This window comes from Lithobates pipiens, unplaced genomic scaffold (assembly GCF_037356315.1).
Source record: "Lithobates pipiens isolate NorthernLeopardFrog02 unplaced genomic scaffold, aLitPip1_a1.2 Scaffold_10, whole genome shotgun sequence".
Classification (NCBI taxonomy): domain Eukaryota; kingdom Metazoa; phylum Chordata; class Amphibia; order Anura; family Ranidae; genus Lithobates; species Lithobates pipiens.
The window spans coordinates 219359120-219384496 of record NW_027507686.1 but is presented as its reverse complement, the minus strand read 5'-3'; the positions used below and the strand labels follow the sequence as shown (position 1 = coordinate 219384496).

The following is a 25377-nucleotide window of genomic DNA, read 5'->3' as shown; positions in this document are numbered from 1 at the left end:
AGGGGGAACTGTACTGCTGTACCGCTCACCAACTCTCCCATAACACTGCACCATCCTGGTGAATTTTTGCCTGGGCAAATCTTGCTCCCTTTACAAAAAGCAGGGTTGAGTTCAGGCCCCATGGACTTTGGTGAATAGGCCATTCCTTGAGACTACATGTCCCATTCATGCCCCTCAAGTCTCTTCTGATTGGCAGCTCATTCTTCTTAGCTGGAGAGAGGGGGAAGAGGGAGCGAGCAGTGATTAGACAGGGCTGGTGCTGACAGGAGGGGGGGGGGGGGCAGGAGGTTGCGAGCGCACAGACAACCTGCAGCTGCGCCTTTTCCCTGTGATAGCACAGCAGACCCGAGACCTGTAATGCCTGTGCAGCGGTGTGAGGGGAGAGCGCTCAGCTGCACTGATATGATAGGGAGGCAGCATGGGCCCCTGTAGCTATGAGCAACCCCTGGGCTCAAGGGGCAGCTGCTTTGGTCCCCACAAAAATAACTGGGCCCGGGGCAGCTTCTCCTTTTGCCCGCCTGACTGGATCTCTTCGCACACACCTTAGCCTGCTCAGGCCACATACCTCTGGTCCACTTTTCCCCGCTCATACCACACCCTGGCTTGGAGTTAGCGGAACACACTTTCACCCTGAATCTGATGGAGCCAATGCACCTCGTTAATATGTGGTCTGCAGTATACCCTTTTAATGCTGCAGAGGATGCATGAAAAAGCCCATTTAAACAGCCTTGCAAATACCACACACAATGTCTGCTGGACTGAATAGAAAATAAATAAAAAAAGACACATTAACAAAACCATAATTGTGTTTTAATGTTTTTTTTTTATTTTTTTAAACAAATATATTATAATGGAGTCAATATCAGCAAATTGAGATATATACTGTAAATAAATGGGAAAAAAATGTCATTTTTCACACACAAGCAGTGGGGGGGAAAAAAATGAAGAGAGCAAGAAAATAAAGATTAATAAAAGTTGAAAATACTACTGGGGTAATGGGGGGGGGGGGGGGGTTGTTTGAACCAAGAGTTGCACTATAAACGTTAGTCCTTTAAAAAAAACGAATAAAAAAAGCAGGGGGGGGGGGGGGGCTAGAAATACATCTGGACGTCCATTTGTTTTCATTGAAAAAAAATCAAAAATGAATCTCCTGATGTAATAAAGAATATACAAAATCTAGAAATAATATGGCTTTAGTGCCTGCCCCAGATATTTAACCTGAATAGATCCCCAAGCAAAATACAGAATTAAAGTGCTTTGTAATATTAACCCCTTCAGATCCGCATTATAGCCAAATGATGGCTACAGTGTGGACCTACATTGCCAGGAGGCCATCAATAGACGCCCCCCCCGCACTGTGATCACCGAGTCAATGAGAGGAGCGCGAGGAGAAAAAATAGCCAATCACTGGCTTCTGTGCAAAGGACATCAGTCCCGAAGAGGAAGATGCACAGCCATCTCATCTGTGCCCACCAGTGCCGCCTGCCAGTGCCCACAGTGGCACGAATCACAAATCAGTGCCATCTATCAATGCTCACTAGTGATGCCAATCAGTGCCACCTTGCAGTGCTGCCTATCAGTGTCACCTACCAGTGCCACCTATTAGTACCCCTTCTCAGTGCCCACCAGTGTCACCTATCAATGCCCTTCAGTGCCACCTCAAAGCAGTTTTATCATTTGTACATCAATGAAGGAGAAAAATTTCCAGTTTTCAACATTTTATAACAAAATATATATGTATATAAGGTATATATATTACCATTATCATTGAAAGTAAAGAAAATCCCACATTTTGGGGTGTCCCCAGAAAAGTAATTGAGACGAAATCTTCCAATGGGGACACCAGATCTGGTCACTTGGGGTTCCCCAAGGGATTCCCTTAAAGCGGTAGTAAACTGCAGTAAAACAAAACAAAAAAAAACTTCCCCCGTAAGGCAATGTCATAATGTGCTAGTATGTATCGTATACTAGCACATTAATAGAGACTTACCTTAAAACAAAGCCATGCAATGGCGCACTTTCACTGCTGACAGGACTTCCATCTTCATCCGGCCTCCCGGGTTCTTGGCCTCCGGGTACATGAGTGGCCAGGGGCGCTATGACGTCACTCCCGCACATGCGCATAGGAGCCACCATTTATGGCATGGGCTCTGACGGTCTGGCACTGTATGCTTCCTCTCACATCCTGTTTGGCTATGAGACAGGAAGTGAGGGAAAATCTCCAAAATGGGACACAGATGGTGAAAACAAATCATAATAATAATAATAATAATAATAATAATAATAATAATAATAAAAAAAATCTGGCAGGGGTTATAACCCTCTCTTGCTCTATCCAAAAATAAAACGTTTTACCTATACTTCCATTTTTAATTAGGGTTGCCCCAATACCACTTTAAGACGGAGTACAAGTACTGATCATTTTATTTATAAAATTCTTGCTGATACCGATTGCTGATACTTTTTTTTTATGTCATGTGACAGTGACACTAATATGCAGTACTGATGGGCACTGATAGGTGGCACTGATGAGGTGTGGACTTTGTAGGGCAGCTACAGCACTGGAAACAAGTTACATATTTCACCCTAAAATAAGGCGACCAGATTTTTAAAATGAAATACGGGAACATATTTTAATTTTTTACTAGTAATGGCAGCAATCAGTGACTCATAGCGGGACTGCGATATTGCGGTAGACAAATCGTACACTAATGCCACTTACACACGACTGGTTTTCCCGTCGGAATAAACTTCGAAGGTTTTTCTGACGGAAAATCACGTGTCTTGCCTACACACAATCACACCAAAGTCCGACCGCCTAGAACGCGGTGACGTGCAACACGTACGACGGGACTAGAAAAGGGAAGTTCAATAGCCAGTAGCCAATAGCTGTCGTCTCGTACTTGCTTCAGAGCATGCGTCGTTTGTGGAACAGCATACAGACGAGGGTTTTCCCCATAGGAATTGGTTCCGCCCAAAATATTTAAAATTATTTTCTATTTCTAGGTCCGTCAGAATTTTTGAAAAAAAATAAGTCAGATGAGGCCCACACACGATGGGAATATCCAATGAAAAGATTCCGTCTGACTTTTTCTGTTGGACATTCCACTCGTGTGTACGCGGCATTAGTGACACTTTTGACACTTTGTGGGAACCAGTGACACTAATACAGCGATCAGTGCTAACAATATGTACTGAGAGAGAGCCCCATGTAATCTCTTCTGACAGCAGCAATGTGCGGTTTGTTTTTCCCTGCAAAGCAGGAAGTAGAAAACAGCACAGAGCGCACACAGTACCACACGTTGGTCACACATTTAACCCTTTGATCGCCCAAGTTGGTAAACCCTTCCCTGCCAGTGTCATTAGTACAGTGACAGTGCATATTTTTAGCACTGATCACTGTATTGGTGTCACTGGTTCACAAAAATGTGATGTAAGGTGTCCAGTTTTAAAGCTGCAATCTCCCAGTCCCGCTATGAGTCCCTGATCACCACCATTACTAGTAAAAAAAATAAAAAATAAAAAAAATTCCATAAATATATCCCATAGTCTGTAAACACAATAACTTTTGTGCAAACCAATCAATATTCCCTTATTGGGATTTTGTACCAAAAATATGTAGCAGAATTCATATTGGCCTCAACTGATAATGAAATGTGATTTTTTTTTTTTTACATTTTTTATCGGATGTGTTTAAGGCTGGGTTCACACCAGTGCGATGCGGAAACCCTGCGAGTTCCCGCATCGCACCCGACTCGCACAGCACTTCACATTGCCATATGCGAACCACTCTGAGTGTCAATATAATGTTAATGACGCCCCCATTTCAGCTCGCATACCGCACTGCGAACTGTCAGTTCGGCCATGAATCGGATCGCATAGGTGTGAACACCCCTGCGATTCAATTCTTGTGCAGACCAGCAGACCAAAAATAGTTTCCTGTGAGAGTGGTCCGAATGCGACTATCTGTATGGCTGAAATCGCATTGCATGGACATTGCATCTGAATTGCACTGCAGTGCGGTGAAAATCACATGCGATCTCACACAGCGAACCAGTGTGAATCGGCCCTTATAGCACAAAGCAAAAAATATTTATTTGTTCCAAAATTGTCTTTTTTTTTTTCTATCTATATTGTTTCTAGAGCAAAAAAACAAAAAGCAAAGGTGATCAAATACCACCAAAAGAAAGCTGTATTTGTGGGGGGGGTGGGAGGACATTTTATTTGGGTACAGAGTCGCATGACCGTGCAATTGTTAGTTAAAATAACGCAGTGCCATATCGCAAGAAATGGCTTGGTCATTGAGGGGGGAGGGGGGTAAATCTTCCGGACCTGAAGTGGTTAATGTCCGAAATATATATATAAAAAAAAAAACATAATTCACACCACATTCAGTCCAGTGCATTTTTCCCCCAAACGCATTGGAAAGTAGGTTATATGATTTCCAATGACATAGGTCCCCCCAGTGCAGTGCCCCGGGGCTTTCCAGTTCCATAGAAAACTGCACTGGAATGCATCAAAAATGCACCAGACCCCAGTACAGTGAAACTGAAAAAAAGAGAAAAAAGCATCTGGAAGTGCATCAAACACACACCGGAACGCACCAAAAACGCATTAAACACATTCATGCAAAACACATGCGGAAGGCGTTTTTGCAGAGTGAAGCAGCCCTAAGTGTTCCTGACATCTCCTTACATATGTCACCGTTATTTCCCACTTCAATCGTCTTCTCCATTGGAATATAACATGAAATGTACCTGAAGAGTAAATAAAGGAACTCGGGATGCACACAAACGTTTTGGCCCCTCCCACACGATCGGCGCGCTCTGATCTGTGCATTTTTCAGGTGCATCTGAGCGGGCCCCCCATTGACTCCTATGGGGAGACGGATGTCAGCAGAGATGTGCCCCCTGACACCCACCTGCCATCCGAACCGCTAAAAACAGACATATGGCGACACGTTCAGCCAGCCACCTGATTGGATGTCATCTATTGCAGCTTAACGATCAGTAGATGTGGTGGCTGTATTCGTTTTCTTTTTTAAGGACTCCTTCACATAGACGTGTCCGTGTACGGACTCTGCTTTGCTCAGTAGGGATCGCTCCGTTGATCCCCGCTCAGCAGGTGGATGACAGCTCCATCTCTGTACACTGTGCAGGACGGACCTATCAGAGCTCCGCTCTCCCCTATGGGGGATGGGATGAAGATAGACTGTAGAGTTTGTCTTCATCTGATCCGCCAGACAGATGGAAAATAGGGTTTCCATCCGTCTGACTTTAGCGGGTCGGATGTCGGTGGACATGTCACCGCTGACATCCGACCCTCCATAGACCTGTATGGAGCCTCTGTTCAGGTCGCCCCTTAAAAACTGACAGGAGGACCTGAGCGGTCCGCCCGTGTGAAAGGGACCGAAGGCTTTTCCCCTTGGTAATCTGGCCAGTAACACACCTCCTGTACTAGATTGCCCCCACTCTGGATGAAGGAGCACAGGGGGCACATCTTAGGACAGAAGCATTGTTGGTCTGGGGGGAGGGGGTATTAGATGTACTAGCAGATTTACATATACTACCAAATTGGAGCCAATCTCCAGGTCACACTTTAGACTCACAAGCAGTTAGAACAGATTTAAATAATATAAAAGAGCTGATCACTGCAATCACCTATCAGTGGCACATGGTTTGGCTCAACCCTCTAACTGCTACATCTGCACGACAGCTTGTTTTGCTGATAAAAAAACAGACTTCTTCCAGGAGGATGACATGGAGGGGATAGAAATGTCCAGCTGAACGCATAAAATTTCACACCAACAATTCAAATATCAGCAAAAGTAATACAGGAAGTACTTATTGGGAATTGGTCATCTGATTCAGGTGGTGCTAAACACGGGGGGGGGGGGGATAGTGAGCACTGAGGTGGGTGATGGGGGGCAGATGAGTGAATACAGGGGTGTTGATTGGGGAAGGGGGGGTGATGAGTAAACAGGTGGGGGCAGATGAGTGAATGGGGGGTTAGTGAGCACGGAGGGAGGTAATTGGGGGAGGGGGGTGATACATGAATGAACATGGGGAGCAGATGAGTGAACATGGAGGGGGGGTGATGGAGGGGTAGATGAGTGAACACGGGGGGGGGGGGGGGTGATGGGGGGCAGATGAGCGAACAAGGAGGGGGGGTGATGGAGGGGTAGATAAGTGAACACGGTTGGGTGATCCGGGGGGGAGTTATGAAGGGTAGATGAGTGCACACGAAGGGGGGAGTTATGAGGGGTAGATGAGTGAACACGGAGGGGCGAGTTATGAGGGGTAGATGAGTGAACACAGAGGGGCGAGTTATGAGGGGTAGATGAGTGAACACGGAGGGGCGAGTTATGAGGGGTAGATGAGTGAACACAGAAGGGGGGTGATGGGGGTAGATGAGTGAACACAGAAGGGGGGTGATGGGGGTAGATGAGTGAACACAGAGGGGGAGTTATGAGGGGTAGTTAAATGAACACAGAAGGGGGAGTTATGAGGGGTAGATGAGTGAACACAGAAGGGGGTTGATGGGGGGTAGATGTTGTTACACCCAACAGAGTTTTGCATTTTAGACGTATTTATAACAGTAAAGTTAGTTTCTATAGTGAAATACAGAACTTAGAACGTCTGACTGCTTAGATGTTGAATTTTAAAAGCAGCGAAGTTCTGTCAGATTAGCAAACCTATGAGCTCCCGTATTTCACTGCGATTTTCAGCGACTGATGGCAAATAACCACAATTTTTATCATTTTTATTGATATTTATCGCTATTACTAACCCTTATTAGAATATTATCATTAATTTTGTAGTTTTTTGCAGGTATACAGACTTTCAACAAGATGCCTCGGCCTTCACGTCCCAGATCCCGGCGAAGGCGCTCACGCCAGGACAGCGACGAGTCACCAATCGCCCACAGGACGCGATCCAGAGCCCCACATCAGCGGAGACAGGAGGCAGACCCACCCAGGAACAGGAGCCGTTCGCCGAGAGACCGCGACAGGGTGGCTGAACATCTTCCAGCACCGCCGCCGGCCATGGAGCTGCGTGGCGAGGAGCAGGTGAGATGTACAATTTGTCTTCTAGGGTATGAACCTGGAGAAGACACGGCCATTCTGACCTGCGGTCACGAGTTCCACATGGGCTGCATCGAACATTGGATCGAGCAAAGCGCAACCTGTCCACTGTGCCGTGCTCTTATTCACATCCCCCAGCAGGACCAGCAGGACCAGCAGGACCACGGAATCCGCTTTTTTAACATTGTCATCGATGAGGGGCTCAACGACAGGTTTGAGATTCAGCTTGATGAAAATGAGTATGCGTTGTACTTTAACATGCAACACCTGATGCTTCACTTTCAGAATTTTGAAGAGGACGATGAGGACGATGAGGACGATGAGTATGCGTATGGGTGGTAATGTGGTAATGATCCCTATAGAGCAGGGCTCAACAAATCCCAGGCGCCAGGTCACCATTGCGACTAGAAATTGTGCCCCGGGGCCTGGGCTTTTGTCAGTGACAGGTGCCCCTGCTACAGGGCGGGCTGTGGGGTCTTGACCGGGAAAGTGGAGGTGCCTTGCAGGCCTCGTAGGCCCTCCACACACAGAGCACTGTCTGGTAAAGTGATTAGCGGCAGGAGTGGGGATGGAGCAGGAAGGGAGCAACGCAACAGCCGCTGACATGGCGAGAGCTTCCTCCTCCCTTCTTCACACTCTGTTGGCAGAGCAGCGCCACGGTGTGAAATTGTATGGAGAGAGAGAGGAGCTGTCAAAATTGAGGTTGAATGTCGGGGTGGGCGGGACCCGGGATGGGCGAGACCCAGCTATCCAACACCTGCCCCTTTCTTAAACAGCCCAATCATTGGCTGGATAGCTGCCGGGTCCCGCCCACCCCATGTCCCGCCCACCCCGTGTCCCGACCACCTCCGACATCACTCTGAATTTGTCAGCTCCTATTTCTCCATACAGTTTCACACACCGCAGTGCTGCAGAGAGCATTCAGTTACACTATCTGCTGTGAAACCCACCATTGCCATCCAGTGCCATCTGCCAATAGCAACCAGTGACACATGCCAATTAGTGCCACCTGCCAGTGCCAACCATTGCCACCTGCCAGTGCCAACCATTGCCACCTGCCAGTGCCAACCAGTTCCACCTCAGTGCTGCCCAGTGCCACCTTTCAGTGCTGCCCATCAGTGTCACCTGTCAGTGCCACATGTTAGTGCTGCCTATCAGTGCCCATCAGTGCCACCTCAGTGTTGCCTATAAGTGCCACCTATCAGTTCCCATCAGTGGCACATCAGTGCTGCCTATTGGTGCCCATCAGTGCTTCCTGTCAGTGCCCATCAGTTCCAACCTCAAAGCCACCTCATCAGTGCAGCCCATCAGTGCTCATCAGTGCCATCTCATCAGTGCCCAAGGAGTTTCTGATGCAGCGTCAAGCTTTCCAGGTTGGCGCTCCAGACAATTACTACCGAAAAGGGGTCGCCTCATCCTGATGCAGCGTCACGCTTTCCAGGTTGGCGCTCCAGACAATTACTACCGAAAAGGGGTCGCCTCATCCTGATGTAGCGTCAAGCTTTCCAGGTTGGCGCTCCAGACAATTACTACCGAAAAGGAGTCCCTTCATTCTGATGAAGTTGAGGATTCCAGACCAGACTACAAAATGTAGTTACAAACTCAACATATAAACAGCAAAACACTTTTTTTTTTTAATCTTACAAAGATGGAGAGGGATTGTTGGGTATAAGGGGTGGAGGAGGCCGGATTTTTTTTTCCACTAAACAATATCCTTATTTTTCATTAAAAATTCATACACATCCATTAGTTAATGGTCCTCCTACACCCCTTCTTTTTCCCCTCACGTCTGTTTCGAATGAGCAGTGCACGTTAGTTGCAGTCATGTACACTGCTCTATGAACACTACAAAGCCCAGAGCCCAAAGATTATAGGCCAAATCTTATAGCCCAAAGCCCAGAGCATAAAGTCTAAAGCCCATTGCCCTTTTCAGGAAGTTGGATGATAAAATAAATGAAGGGACCGGAGTTTAGTGTCACTTCTTTACCAAAGTACACAAAAGAAGTGTGATTGGGCGGCTAATTGGGGAGAAAGCCCACAGTCCAAAAGCCCATAGCTACTTTTTTGGGTTAAGAACACATACTTAAATTGAATATATACTTTTAAAACAGAGTTTACTATATGAGTAGTGTGTGACAGGTCCTCTTTATGGACCCCACATCTCTCCTCCAGGCTGGAAAGGCTGAGATCGTTAAAAATAAAAAAATAAAATGAACACTCTCGGCTTTGTTTACATCCGCCAGCCCGGACGTGACATAACGTCATAAATCTCTACAGTAAACTTCCCTTGGTGACGATTCTTTCTCTGGGTCGCCAATTGTACAGGCAAGCCCACGAAGAGCACCAGAGAGTGGCGGGGGGGGGGGCATCCCCTCCCGCCGCCTGTAAGAACGGTCAAGCGGCTGAGCTGTTGGGATTGTTCTTACGGTGCGCAGTGTCGCTGGCCGAAAAAATACAATACATCATTCAGATATCCCCCTCAAAGTCTATGACATCATATCACATACTTTGGACATGAAGTGGTTAAACTACCGGACCTCTCCCTTTCCCCTCACCTCTGTTTGAAAAAAAAAAAAACATTTTTTTTAGTAAACATAGATAAGATAGTGATATTTTAAGACAGTATGTATGATTTTTGTTCTTGTATAGATTTTTATAGATAAGATGGATATTATTAAGTCAATGTACTTGTAAATTATTTGTCATGAAATTGTTTCTTATGTGCGTTTCCGATTCCTCGTCACATCCTCTGTTAACTCCCAAACCCCTCCCTTTCCCCTCACCTCTGTTTGAAAAATAAAAAAAATAAAAAAATTATATATATATTTTGTAAATAGAGATAGGATAGTGATATGATAAAATAGTATGTATGTTTTTGGTCTTGTTTTAAAAAAAAAAAATCTAATATAAAGATAGACATTTTAGTTAACGTCCTTGTAAGCTATTTGTCATGGAATTGTCTCTGTATGTTTGTGCCTCCCTCTGTCATTCTCCATTAATTCCCAAACCTCTCCTTTAGCTCACAGTCCAAAGCCCACAGCCCATATCCCATATCCCAAAACCTGCAGCCCAAAGCCAAGTGGAGGTCCGTCCATAGGGGGCGCCCAGGAGCTGCCCACCCCCCTCCCATGTAGTAAAAAAAAAAAAGATTTTTTTTAAACATGTCCCTTTAAGAATTTTGTTTTTTTAAATTACCCTCCCTATGTGCACTGGCGCCGGGCGCAGTGCAATTAACCACTTCCCGACCGCCGCACGACGATGTACGTCGACAGAATGGCACGGGCAGGCATATGGGCGTACATGTACGTCCCTGCCTTCCCGCGGGTGGGGGGCCCGATCGGGCCCCCGCCCGGTGCCTGCGGCGGTCGGTATTCGTTCGGGAGCGATCCGGGATGAGGGGGCGGCCATTCATTCATGGCCACCCCCTCGCGATCGCTCCCGACGAATAGAAATGCTCGGTGACATCACTTCCTCTCCTGTAATATAAACACAGGCAGAGGAAGTGAAGTAATCTCTCCTCGTGTCGGTCTTTTTCGTTCCGGCATGGAGGAGAGAGGATCGGTGAGTTGCACCCAACACTACACTTACAGTAGAACACGCCAGGCACACTTTTCACCCCCCCGATCACCACCCAATCACCCCTGCCCCCCCCAGTCACAGTGACACCAATTGCATTTTTTTTTTTTTTTTGCATTGGTGTCATTTGTGACTGTAATAACTGTTAGGGCAGTTAGGGTTAGCCCCCTTTAGCTCTAGGGTGCCCCCCTAACCCCCCCAATAAAGGTTTAACCCCGTGATCACCCCCCGTCGCCAGTGTCACTAATAAGCGATCGTTTTTCTGATCGCTGTATTAGTGTCACAGGTGACGCTAGTTAGGCAGGTAAGTATTTGGGTTCGCCGCAGCTTTTTATAGCGTCAGGGACCCCCATATACTACCGCATAGCCCCCTGATTGCCCCCCAGTTAACCCTTTCACCAGTGATCACCATATAACTGTTACAGGTGACGCTGGTTGGTTAGTTATTTTTCTTTTGTTTCAGGGCACCCGCCATTTATTACCTAATAAAGGTTTAACCCCCTGATCACCCGGCGGGTGATATAAGTTTGAGGGTCAGATAAGGTCTGCGTCGCCCCAGCGTCAGGTTAGTGTCAGTACCGCTAACACCCACGCGCAAAGCATACACCTCCCTTAGTAATATAGTATCTGATCAGATCTATATTAGCGTTGCCAGCATTTTAGGTTTCCCAAAACGCATTGTTAGCGGGATCAGCCCAGATACCTGCTAGCACCTGCGTTTAGCCCCTCCGCCAAGCCCAGCCCACCCAAGTGCAGTATCGATCGATCGATCACTGTCACTTACAAAACACAACACACATAACTGCAGCGTTCAGAGTCAGGCTTGATCCCTGCGATCGCTAACAGTTTTTTTTTGTAGCGTTTTGAAACAGTCGCTGACAGGCTAGGTGCTTTTTTACCTGTGAGTCTCACTAGTGTACCCCTAAATTTAGAGCCCAAAATGGCAAAGCGAAGGTACACTAGTGAAGAGGCCTACACGTTTCTGAGCATGACAGATAGTGAAGAGGACGTCACTCATCTGTCAGATTCAGGCTCAGAATACGATCCTGTAGAGGACAGCGGCTCCATGACAGATAGCTCTGACGACGGAGATGAGGCCTCTGTTAAGGACAGGTGTGCCCAATCCCGAATGTATTCTGTTGTTCAGGTGCAGGAACTGCAGGTCACTCGTATGGAGCAGAGACGTACTAGAGCCGCTCATCCTTCTGGTGAACTGGCAAGCACCAGCGGCCTAGTACACCCTGGACCTACATCCAGCACTGCAGTAACACGTGGTGACGTGGCGAGTCCCATAAGTGCAGTTCAAGCTGGCGAGGTGGCAAGCACAAGTAGTGTCCCGCTGCCACCAAGAAGAAGACAAAGACAGGCCCGTCGTACCCATAATGCCCTTCCTGCAGAATTCGCCAATCCTATTTGGGTGCCCACCACTTCTGCAGAACCCGTACTTCCCCCATTCACTGGCCAACCTGGCATTAACGTGGAAACAGTTGATTTTACGACACTTGACTTTTACTCACTGTTTTTCACCAAAGATCTCTATAGATCTATTGTGGACCAAACCAATTTGTACACTGGTCAACACATCGCCACTATTCCCCAGTCCGCCCTTGCCAGACAATGGAAACCAGTTACGGTTTCCGAATTTAAAATCTTTCTGGGCCTCTCCCTCAACATGGGCATAACCAAAAAGAGTGAGTTGCGGTCATATTGGTCCACTGACCCAATTCACCATATGCGCGTGTTCTCTGCTTCCATGTCCAGGGCACGATACGAGATGATTTTGCGGTTCATGCACTTCAGCAACAATGAACTCTGTCGTCCTCGTGGAGACCCTGAATACGATCGGCTCTACAAAATTCGGCCCCTCATAAACCACTTCAACCAACGTTTTGCAGACTTGTTTACTCCCGATCAAGTTGTCTGCGTTGATGAGTCCCTGATTAAGTTTTCTGGTCGCTTGTCATTCAAACAATACGTCCCCAACAAGCGTTCCAGATACGGGGTCAAGATGTATAAGCTCTGTGACAGGGCCACAGGCTATACACGTAGTTTCATGGTTTATGAGGGTAAAGATAGTCACGTAGAGCCGGAGAACTGCCCTGACTACATAGGAAGCGCTGGCAAGATAGTGTGGGACATGGTGTCACCCTTATTCGGAAAGGGGTACCACTTGTACGTGGACAATTATTACACAAGCGTGCCACTGTTTAGTCACTTGTTTGATCAGCAGATTGGAGCATGTGGCACCGTGCGACCTAATCGCCGGGGCTTTCCCCAGCGGCTTGTAGAGTCCCGTCTTAGGCTGGGGGAGAGAGCCTGCTTGCGCAGTAATAATTTGCTCGCTATGAAGTGGAGGGATAATAAGAATGTTTTCGTTCTTACCTCCCTTCATGCAGACACGACGGTCCAAATTCCTACGGCGACTGGTATTGTGGAGAAACCCCTCTGTGTCCACAAATATAACCTTAACATGGGAGGGGTGGACCTCAATGACCAGTTGTTGGCGCCGTATCTAGTTGCCCGTAAGGCCAGACGCTGGTACAAAAAAGTGTCTGTTTATTTATTCCAATTGGCTATACTGAATGCTTATGTACTACACAAAGCTTCAGGACAGACTGGATCCTTCCTTAAATTCTAGGAGGATATCGTCAGAGCCCTTCTGTATCCAGGCGGTGCTCCACCTCACCTTCCCCTACCAGATGCAGTAAGCCGGCTGCATGAGAGGCATTATTCTTATGTCATCCCGAGTACCCCTACCCAACGAGCCCCCCAAAGAAAATGTGGTGTCTGCAGAAAGCGCGGATATAGGCGTGACACCCGTTCTTATTGTCCACGCTGTCCTGGCAATCCTGGTCTTTGTCAGGGTGATTGTTTTGAACGCTACCATTCACTAGTTGAGTATTAGCGTAGGGTACAGCATTGCACAGGCTAGGCACACGTTCACAGGGTCTCCCAAGATGCCATCGCATTTTGAGAGACCCAAACCGCTGGAACCGTTACAACAGAAGTGTTAAAGTTACATAAAAAAGTGTTTAAAAAAAAAAAAAAAGTAAAAAAACCAAAAAAATATAAAATAAAAAAAACAAAAATAGTTGTCGTTTTATTGTTCTCTCTCTCTCTATTCTCTCTCTATTGTTCTGCTCCTTTGTACTGTATTCTATTCTGCAATGTTTTATTGTTAACCATTTTTTGTTTTCAGGTACGCCATTCAGCTGTAGCGTGGATTTATTTATCTTGACAGCAACAGCGTTTGCTCCCACGATACGTAAAGCCACGACTCCAGCGCTGTCGGAGGTGATTTCACCACCACAGTTAAAAAAGAGCATATATGCCGAAGCATGGGGGCATAAGGGGTGGAGGAGCGATTTTGCTCCTAATGCCGCGTACATACAGTCAAAATTCCGACGGAGGGCTTGCCCGTGGAAAAGTTTGAATGTATGTACGCGGCATAACTTTTTTGCGGGAGGATGCCCCCATGCTTCGGCATATATATATTTTAGACACAGATTGTGTTAAATGTGTTATTTTTTGCTATTTTTTTTGTATTTGCTTTGCAGGTATGGTAAGTCCTACTGTTATACTGTAATGTTACTTTGTTTTATTGTTAACCATCATTTGCTTAGCAGGTACGCCATTCTGCTGCAGAGCGGATTTATTTATCTTGACAGCAACAGCGTTTGCTCCCACGATACGTAAAGCCGCGACTCCAGCACTGTCGGAGGTGATTTCACCACCACAGTTAAAAAAGAGCATATATGCCGAAGCATGGGGGCATACGGGGTGGAGGAGCGATCTGCTCCTACCTTTTGCGGGAGGATGCCCCCATGCTTCGGCATATATATATTTTAGGCACAGATTGTGTTAAATGTGTTATTTTTTGCTATTTTTTTTTTGTATTTGCTTTGCAGGTATGGTACGTCTTACTGTTATACTGTAATGTTACTTTGTTTTATTGTTAACCATCATTTGCTTAGCAGGTACGCCATTCAGTTGCAGCGCGGATTTATTTATCTTGACAGCAACAGCGTTTGCTCCCATGATACATAAAGCCGCGACTCCAGCACTGTCGGGGGTGATTTCACCACCACAGTTAAAAAAGAGCATATATGCCGAAGCATGGGGGCATACGGGGTGGAGGAGCGATCTGCTCCTACCTTTTGCGGGAGGATGCCCCCATGCTTCGGCATATATAAATGGTGCATGTATGCCCACCATTAAAAGTGGGTGGATGAAGGGTGGTATCTAATGGTGGGCATACCCACCGATCAATATTTTTTTTTCGTTCAGCCCACAGGCTGCATGAAAAAAAAATTACAATATATGCCCAACCAGTTCCAGCAACATACTGGTATGTTGCGGCAAAAAAAATAAAATATTCAATGGGCTCAACATGCCTCTTATCAATTTCCTTAGGGTGTCTACTTTCCAAAATGGGGTAATTTGGGGGAGTTTTGTACTGCCCTGCCATTTTAGCACCTCAAGAAATGAGATAGGCAGTCATAAACTAAAAGCTGCGTAAATTCCAGAAAATGTACCTTAGTTTGTAGATGTGACAACTTTTGCGCAAACCAATAAATATACAGTTATTGACTTTTTTTTTTACCAAAGACATGTGGCTGAATACATTTTGGCCTAAATGTATGACTAAAATTGAGTTTATTGGATTTTTCTAATAACAAAAAGTAGAAAATATCATTTTTTTTCAAAATTTGCGGTCTTTTTACGTTTATATCGCAAAAAATAAAAATCGCAGAGTCAGTCAAATACCTTTAAAAGAAAGCTCTATTTGTGGGAAGAAAAGGACGCAAATTTTGTTTGGGTACAACATTGCATGACCGCGCAATTACCAGTTAAAGCAGCGCAGTGCCAAAGTGTAAAAAGACCTCTGGTCATTTACCAGCAAAATGGTCCGGTCTGAAAGTGGTTAAGGAAGCGCCACATCTAAACAATCACAAGATTGCAGACGAGGCGCTTCCTTTGGCCAAAAAAGAGCGCTCTGCGGCGCAGTCGATCGCGCCACAGCTTCTGGCGCGATCGACTGACCGTGCAAGTGCATAGACTTGCACATGAGTGAGCAGTGGGCAGTGCTTCCGACGTCACTCAAGGAAGTGACGTTGGCACGGCACTTCTCTGTTCTGCCCGCCTGAGAGGTAAGGGGCTGCCGCATGGCAGCTTAGAAATTCTTGATTATTCATTCATTGTTAACCATCAATTGCTTAGCAGGTACGCCATTCAGTTGCAGCGCGGATTTATTTATCTTGGCAGCAACAGCATTTGCTCCCACGATACATAAAGCCGTGACTCCAGCGCTGTAGGAGGTGATTTCACCACCACAGTTAAACAAAAACAAAAAAGAGCATATATGCCAAAGCATGGGGGCAGCAGGGGTGGAGGATCAATTTGCTCCTAACTTTTGGGGCGGATGTCCCCATGCTTCGGCATATATAAATGGTGCGCGTATGCCCATCATTATGTGCGATTTGCATGTTGTAGATGTGTGCGATTTACAGGTTGTAGATATGTGCGATTTTCATGCTGTAGATATGTGCGATTTTAAGGTTGTAGATATGTGCGATTTACAGAATGCAGATATGTCCTATTTACAGGTTGTAGATGTGTGCGATTTACAGAATGCGATTTACAGGTTGTAGATATGTGCTTTTTACAGGTTGTAGATATGTGCGATTTACAGGTTGTAGATATGTGCAATTTACAGAATGCAGATGTGTGATTTACAGAATGCAGATATGTCCTATTTACAGGTTGTAGATATGTGCGATTAGCATGTTGTAGATATGTGCGATTTGCATGTTGTAGATATGTGCGATTTACATGTTGTAGATATGTGCAATTTGCATGTTGTAGATATGTGCAATTTACAGGTTGTAGATATGTGCGATTTACAGAATGCGATTTACAGAATGCAGATATGTGCTTTTTACAGGTTGTAGATATGTGCGATTTACAGGTTGTAGATATGTGCGATTTACAGGTTGTAGATATGTGCGATTTACAGAATGCAGATATGTGCGATTTACAGAATGCGATTTACAGGATGCAGATATGTGCTACTTACAGGTTGTAGCTATGTGTAATTTACAGGTTGTAGATATGTGCGATCTGCATTTTAACCATCATTTGCTTAGCAGGCACGCCATTCAGTTGCAGCGCGGATTTATTTATCTTGACAGCAACAGTGTTTGTTCCCACGATACATAAAGCCGTGACTCCAGCGCTGTAGGAGGTGATTTCACCACCACAGTTAAACCAAAAAAAGAGTATATATGCCGAAGCATGGGGGCAGCAGGGGCGGAGGAGCGATTTGCTCCTAACTTTTGGGGCGGATGCCCCCATGCTTCGGCATATATAAATGGTGCACGTATGCCCATCATTAGAAGTGGGTGGATGAGGGAGGTATCTAATGGTGGGCATACCCACCAATCAATCTTTTTTTCATTCAGCCCACAGGCTGCATGAAAAAAAAAAAGATTACAATATATGCCCAACAAGGACCAGCAACGTACTGGTATGTTGCTGGACTGAGTGGTTATACCAGAATGATGCCTGCAGGTTTAGGTATCATCCTTTTCAGGCAGCAGTCAGCTTTCATGTAAAAGCAATCCAACGGCTAATTAGCCTCTAGACTGCTTTTCGAAGCAGTGGGAGGGAATGCCCCCCCCCCCTCCATCTTCCATGTTTTTCTCTGGCTCTCCTGTCCCAACAGGGAGCCTGAGAATGCAGCCGGTGATTCGGTCAGCTGACTATAGAGTTCATCGGAGACCAGAATGGCTCCAATCATCTCTATGGTCTAAGAAATCGGAAGCTACAAGTTTTTCATGACTTAGATTTTGCCGGATGTAAACAGCGCCATTAGGAAATTGGGAAAGCATTTTATCACACCGATCTTGGTGTTGTCAGATGCTTTGAGGGCAGAGGAGAGATCTAGGGTCTAATAAAACCCATTTAAAAAAAAAAAAAAAAAAAAGCACCCCTGTCCCCCCCTGCTCTCGCACAAATGCAAGCATCGGTCTGGCGTCAAATGTAAACAGCAATTGCACCATGCGAGGCATCGCCGCGAAGGTCAGATCAAGGGCAGTAATTTTAGCAGTAGACCTCCCCTGTAAATTTAAAGTGGTACCCTGTAAAGGCTTTTCAAGGCTTTTAAAAATGTATGTAGTTTGACGCCATTGCACGTTTGTGCTCAATTTTAAAGCAGGTCGTGTTTCGTATCCATGTACTCAGCCAAAGATCATCTTTTTTATTTCATCAAACATTTGGGCAATTTAGTGTGTTTTAGCGCATTCAAATTTTAAAAAGTGTGTTTATTCCCCAAAAAATGCGTTTGAAAAATCGCTTCGCAAATACTGTGTGAAAAAAAAAAAATAAAACACCCACCATTTTAATCTGCATGGGCCTTTGCTTTAAAAAATATATAATGTTTGGGGGTTCAAAGTCATTTTCTTGCAAAAAATTTTTTTCATGTAAACAAAAAGTGTCAGAAAGGGCTTTGTCTTCAAGTGGTTAGAAGAGTGGGTGATGTGCGACATAAGCTTCTAAATGTTGTGCATAAAATGCCAGGATAGTTCAAAACCCCCTCAAATGACCCCATTTTGGAAAGTAGACACCCCACTGACCCATTTGAGAGGTATGGTGAGCATTTTGCAGACCATTTTTTTTGTGCCATCTTGGCATTTTATGGCCTTCGAAACGGAGATAGGTAGTGAGGAGTGAAATCAAAAATTTACACCCTTAGAAAGCCTGCAGGCGGTGATTGGTTTTTGCATGTCCAGTATGCGGCTAGGCTAGATATGTGCAATTTACAGAATGGAGATATGTGCTATTTACAGGTTTGTAGATATATGCGATTTGCATGTTCACCATCACTTGTTTAGCAGGTACGCCATTCAGTTGCAGCGCGGATTTATTTATCTTGACAGCAACAGCGTTTGCTCCCACGATACATAAAGCCGTGACTCCAGCACTGTAGGAGGTGATTTCACCACCACAGTTAAACAAAAAAAAAAAAAAAGAGTATATATGCCGAAGCATGGGGGCAGCAGGGGCGGAGGAGCGATTTGCTCCTAACTTTTGGGGCGGATGCCCCCATGCTTCGGCATATAAAAATGGTGCACGTAAGTCCATCATTAGAAGTGGGTGGATGAAGGGAGGTATCTAATGGTGGGCATACCCACCGATCAATCTTTTTTTCGTTCAGCCCACAGGCTGCATGAAAAAAAAGATTACAATATATGCCCAAGGACCAGCAACGTACTGGTATGTTGCTGGACTGAGTGGTGGTTATACCAGATTGATGGCTGCAGGTTTAGGTATCATCCTTTTCAGGCAGCAGTCGGCTTTCATGTAAAAGCAATCCTAGCGGCTAATTAGCCTCTAGACTGCTTTTACAAGCAGTGGGAGGGAATGACCCCCACCACCATCTTCCATGTTCTTCTCTGGCTCTCCTGTCCCAACAGGGAGCCTGAGAATGCAGCCGGTGATTCGGCCAGCTGACTATAGAGCTCATCAGAGACCAGAATGGCTCCAATCATCTCTATGGTCTAAGAAATCGGAAGCTACAAGCATTTCATGACTTAGGCCGCGTACACACGGGCGGACTGTCCGCCCAACTTAGTCCGCTGAAACGTGTTTCAGCGGACAGTCCGCTCGTGTGTGGGCTTCAGCGGACTTTTTCAGCGGACAGTCTGGCGGACTAAGTCTTTCGGAATTTCCGTAATATTGTCCGTCCAACTTTGGTTTCAGCGGACAGTCCGCTCATGAGTAGGCCAGTTGGACGGACTAAGTATGGGGCATGCTCAGAAAGGATTTACACGGCCGAAGGTTGCATTGCAGTGTATTGGACGTCGTATTTCTAGTCCCGTCGTACGTGCTGTACACGTCATCGCGCAAGCTTTCAGCGGACTGTCTGTTCATCGTGTGTGGTCAAGTCCGTTCATTCAAAAGTAGGACGGACTGTCTGTCGGATTGTCTGACGGACTTAGTTGGCCAGACAGTCCGCCCGTGTGTACGCGGCTTTAGATTTCGCCGGATGTAAACAGCGCCATTAGGAAATTGGTAAAAACACATTTTATCACACCGATCTTGGTGTTGTCAGATGCTTTGAGGGCAGAGGAGAGATCTAGGGTCTAATAGAACCCATTTAAAAAAAAATTTAAAATAAAAAAAAGCACCCCTGCCCCCCCCCTCCGTTCCCGCACAAATGCAAGCATCGGTCTGGCGTCAAATGTAAACAGCAATTGCACCATGTGAGGCATCGCCGCAAAGGTCAGATCGAGGGCATTCATTTTAGCAGTAGACCTCCCCTGTAAATTTAAAGTGATACCCTGTAAAGGCTTTTCAAGGCTTTTAAAAATGTATGTAGTTTGACGCCATTGCACGTTTGTGCTCAATTTTAAAGCAGGTCGTGTTTCGTATCCATGTACTCAGCCAAAGATCATCTTTTTTATTTCATCAAACATTTGGCCAATTTAGTGTGTTTTAGCGCATTCAAATTTTAAAAAGTGTGTTTATTCCCCAAAAAAAGCGTTTGAAAAATCGCTTCGCAAATATTGTGTGAAAAAAATAAATAAATGAAACACCCACCATTTTAATCTGCAGGGCCTTTTCTTTAAAAAATATATGTTTGGGGGTTCAAAGTCATTTTCTTGCAAAAAAGTTTTTTCATGTAAACAAAGTGTCAGAAAGGGCTTTGTCTTCAAGTGGTTAGAAGAGTGGGTGATGTGCGACATAAGCTTCTAAATGTTGTGCATAAAATTCCAGGATAGTTCAGAACCCCCTCAAATAACCCCATTTTGGAAAGTAGACACCCCAATGACCCATTTGCTGAGAGGTATGGTGAGCATTTTGCAGACCATTTTTTTGTGCCATCTTGGCATTTTATGGCCTTCGAAACTGAGATAGGTAGTGAGGAGTGAAATCAAAAATGTACACCCTTAGAAAGCCTGCAGGCGGTGATTGGTTTTTGCGTGTCCCATACGCGGCTAGGCTAGATATGTGCAATTTACAGTTTGTAGATATGTGCAATTTACAGTTTGTAGATATGTGCAATTTACAGAATGGAGATATGTACTATTTACAGGTTGCAATTTACAAATTGCTTTGGCATATATTTAAGGCACAGATTGCGTTAAAAATGTTTTTTTTTTAATTCTTTTTTTATTGTATTTGCTTTGCAGGTATGATATGTCTTACTGTTATACTGTAATGTTACTTTGTTTTATTGTTAACCATCATTTGCTTAGCAGGTACGCCATTCAGTTGCAGCATGGATTTATTTATCTTGACAGCAACAGCGTTTGCTCCCACGATACATAAAGCCATGACTCCAGCTCTGTAGGAGGTGATTTCACCACTACAGTTAAACAACAACAAAAAAGAGCATATATGCCAAAGCATGGGGGCAGCAGGGGCGGAGGAGCGATTTGCTCCTAACTTTTGGGGCGGATGCCCCCATGCTTCGGCATATATAAATGGTGCACGTATGCCCATCATTATGTGCGATTTGCATGTTGTAGATATGTGCGATTTTAAGGTTGTAGATATGTGCGATTTACAGAATGCAGATGTGTGATTTACAGAATGCAGACATGTCCTATTTACAGGTTGTAGATATGTGCAATTTGCATGTTGTAGATATGTGCAATTTACAGGTTGTAGATATGTGCGATTTACAGAATGCGATTTACAGAATGCAGATATGTGCTATTTACAGGTTGTAGATATGTGCAATTTGCATGTTGTAGATATGTGCAATTTACGGGTTGTAGATATGTGCAATTTACGGGTTGTAGATTTGTGCGATTTGCATGTTGTAGATTTGTGCGATTTGCATGTTGTAGATTTGTGCGATTTACATGTTGTAGATATGTGCAATTTACAGGTTGTAGATATATGCAACTTGCATGTTGTAGATATGTGTGATTTACAGGTTGTAGATATGTGCAATTTGTATGCTGTAGATATATGTGATTTACAGAATGCAGATATGTGTGATTTACAGAATGCAGATATGTGTGATTTACAGAATGCAGATATGTGTGATTTACAGAATGCAGATATGTCCTATTTACAGGTTGTAGATATGTCCTATTTACAGGTTGTAGATATGTCCTATTTACAGGTTGTAGATATGTCCTATTTACAGGTTGTAGATATGTGCGATTTACAGGTTGTAGATATGTGCAATTTACAGGTTGTAGATATGTCCTATTTACAGGTTGTAGATATGTGCGATTTGAATGTTAACCATCATTTGCTTAGCAGGCACGCCATTCAGTTGCAGCTCGGATTTATTTATCTTGACAGCAACAGTGTTTGCTCCCACGATACATAAAACCGTGACTCCAGCCCTGTAGGAGGTGATTTCACCACCACAGTTAAAAAAATAAAATGAAAAGAGTATATATGCCGAAGCATGGGGGCAGCAGGGGCGGAGGAACAATTTGCTCCTAACTTTTGGGGCGGATGCCCCCATGCTTCGGCATATATATATGGTGCACGTATGCCCATCATTAGAAGTGGGTGGATGAAGGGAGGTATCTAATGGTGGGCATACCCACCGATCAATCTCTTTTTTTCATTCAGCCCACAGGCTGCATGGAAAAAAAAAAAAAAAGATTACAATATATGCCCAACAAGGACCAGCAACGTACTGGTATGTTGCTGGACTGAGTGGTTATACCAGAATGATGCCTGCAGGTTTAGGTATCATCCTTTTCAGGCAGCGGTCGGCTTTCATGTAAAAGAAATCCTAGCGGCTAATTAGCCTCTAGACTGCTTTTAGAAGCAGTGGGAGGGAATGCCCCCCACCATCTTCCATGTTTTTCTCTGGCTCTCCTGTCCAACAGGGAGCCTGAGAAAGCTGGCTGAATCACCGGCTGCAGACTATAGAGCTCATCAGAGACCAGAATGGCTCCAATCATCTCTATGGTCTAAGAAACCGGAAGCTACGAGCATTTCATGACTTAGATTTCGCCGGATGTAAACAGCGCCATTAGGAAATTGGTAAAAAAGCATTTTATCACACCGATCTTGGTGTTGTCAGATGCTTTGAGGGCAGAGGAGAGATCTAGGGTCTAATAGAACCCATTTAAAAAAAAATGAAGAAAAAAAAAAAAGCACCCCTGTCCCCCCCTGCTCTCGCGCAAATGCAAGCATCGGTCTGGCATCAACTGTAAACAGCAATTGCACCATGCGAGGCATCGCTGCGAAGGTCAGATCGAGGGCAGTAATTTTAGCAGTAGACCTCCCCTGTAAATTTAAAGTGGTACCCTGTAAAGGCTTTTAAAAATGTATGTAGTTTGACGCCATTGCACGTTTGTGCTCAATTTTAAAGCAGGTCGTGTTTCGTATCCATGTACTCAGCCAAAGATCATCTTTTTTATTTCATCAAACATTTGGGCAATTTAGTGTGTTTTAGCGCATTCAAATTTTAAAAAGTGTGTTTATTCCCCAAAAAATGCGTTTGAAAAATCGCTTTGCAAATACTGTGTGAAAAAAATAAATAAATGAAACACCCACCACTTTAATCTGCAGGGCCTTTGCTTTAAATAATATATAATGTTTGGGGGTTCAAAGTCATTTTCTTGCAAAAAAATTTTTTCATGTAAACAAAAAGTGTCAGAAAGGGCTTTGTCTTCAAGTGGTTAGAAGAGTGGGTGATGTGCGACATAAGCTTCTAAATGTTGTGCATAAAATGCCAGGATAGTTCAAAACCCCCTCAAATGACCCCATTTTGGAAAGTAGACACCCCAATGACCCATTTGCTGAGAGGTATGGTGAGCATTTTGCAGACCATTTTTTTGTGCCATCTTGGCATTTTATGGCCTTTGAAACTGAGATAGGTAGTGAGGAGTGAAATCAAAAATTTACACCCCTAGAAAGCCTGCAGGCGGTGATTGATTTTTGCGTGCCCCGTACGCGGCTAGGCTAGATATGTGCAATTTACAGTTTGTAGATATGTGCAATTTGCATGTTAACCATCATTTGCTTAGCAGGTACGCCATTCAGTTGAAGCGCGGATTTATTTATCTTGACAGCAACAGTGTTTGTTCCCACGATACATAAAGCCGTGACTCCAGCGCTGTAGGAGGTGATTTCACCACCAGTTAAACAACGAAAAAAAAGAGCATATATGCCGAAGCATGGGGGCAGCAGGGGCGGAGGAGCGATTTGCTCCTAACTTTTGGGGCGGATGCCCCCATGCTTCGGCATATATAAATGGTGCACGTATGCCCATCATTAGAAGTGGGTGGATGAAGGGAGGTATCTAATGGTGGGCATACCCACCGATCAATCTCTTTTTTTCGTTCAGCCCACAGGCTGCATGAAAAAAAAAAAGATTACAATATATGCCCAACAAGGACCAGCAACGTACTGGTATGTTGCTGGACTGAGTGGTTATACCAGAATGATGCCTGCAGGTTTAGGTATCATCCTTTTCAGGCAGCGGTCGGCTTTCATGTAAAGGCAATCCTAAGGGCTAAATAGCCTCTAGACTGCATTTACAAGCAGTGGGAGGGAATGCCCCCATGCCCCCCCACCATCTTCCATGTTCTTCTCTGGGTCTCCTGTCCCAACAGGGAGCCTGAGAATGCAGCTGGTGATTCGGCCAGCTGACTATAGAGCTCATCAGAGACCAGAATGGCTCCAATCATCTCTATGGTCTAAGAAACCGGATGCTACGAGCATTTCATGACTTAGATTTCACCGAATGTAAACAGCGCCATTAGGAAATTGGGAAAGCATTTTATCACACCGATCTTGGTGTTGTCAGATGCTTTGAGGGCAGAGGAGAGATCTAGGGTCTAATAAAACCCATTTAAAAAAAAAAAAGCACCTCTGTCCCCCCTGCTCTCGTGCAAATGCAAGCATCGGTCTGGCGTCAAATGTAAACAGCAATTGCACCATGCGAGGCATCGCCGCGAAGGTCAGATCAAGGGCAGTAATTTTAGCAGTAGACCTCCCCTGTAAATTTAAAGTGGTACCCTGTAAAGGCTTTTAAAGGCTTTTAAAAATGTATGTAGTTTGACGCCATTGCACGTTTGTGCTCAATTTTAAAGCAGGTTGTGTTTGGTATCCATGTACTCAGCCAAAGATCATCTTTTTTATTACATCAAACATTTGGGCAATTTAGTGTGTTTTAGCGCATTCAAATTTTAAAAAGTGTGTTTATTCCCCAAAAAAATGCGTTTGAAAAATCGCTTCGCAAATACTGTGTGAAAAAAATAAATAAAATATGAAACACCCACCATTTTAATCTGCAGGGCCTTTGTTTTAAAAAATATATAATGTTTGGGGATTCAAAGTCATTTTCTTGCGAAAAATTTTTTTCATGTAGATAAAAGTGTCAGAAAGGGCTTTGTCTTCAAGTGGTTAGAAGAGTGGGTGATGTGCGACATAAGCTTCTAAATGTTGTGCATAAAATGCCAGGATAGTTCAAAACCCCCTCAAATGACCCCATTTTGGAAAGTAGACACCCCAATGACCCATTTGCTGAGAGGTATGGTGAGCATTTTGCAGACCATTCTTTTGTGCCATCTTGGCAGTTTATGGCCTTCGAAACTGAGATAGGTAGTGAGGAGTGAAATCAAAAATTTACACCCTTAGAAAGCCTGCAGGTGGTAATTGGTTGTGGCGTGACCCGTACGCGGCTAGGCTAGATATGTGCAATTTACAGTTTGTAGATATGTAAAATTTAC

The 25377-nt window shown here is 44.8% G+C and overlaps 1 protein-coding gene across 1 annotated transcript in view; it reads right to left on the bottom strand.

Annotated features, from left to right (window-relative positions):
* Nucleotides 1-878: 878 nt before the first annotated feature.
* The window catches only part of LOC143926319 (cryptochrome-2-like), a 103724-nt gene continuing 79225 nt past the window's right edge, over nucleotides 879-25377 (bottom strand). Inside the window, exon 12 of the mRNA XM_077450235.1 lies at nucleotides 879-2193. The gene's annotated coding sequence lies outside the window, so the exon portion shown is untranslated. The remainder of the gene's footprint in view (nucleotides 2194-25377) is intronic.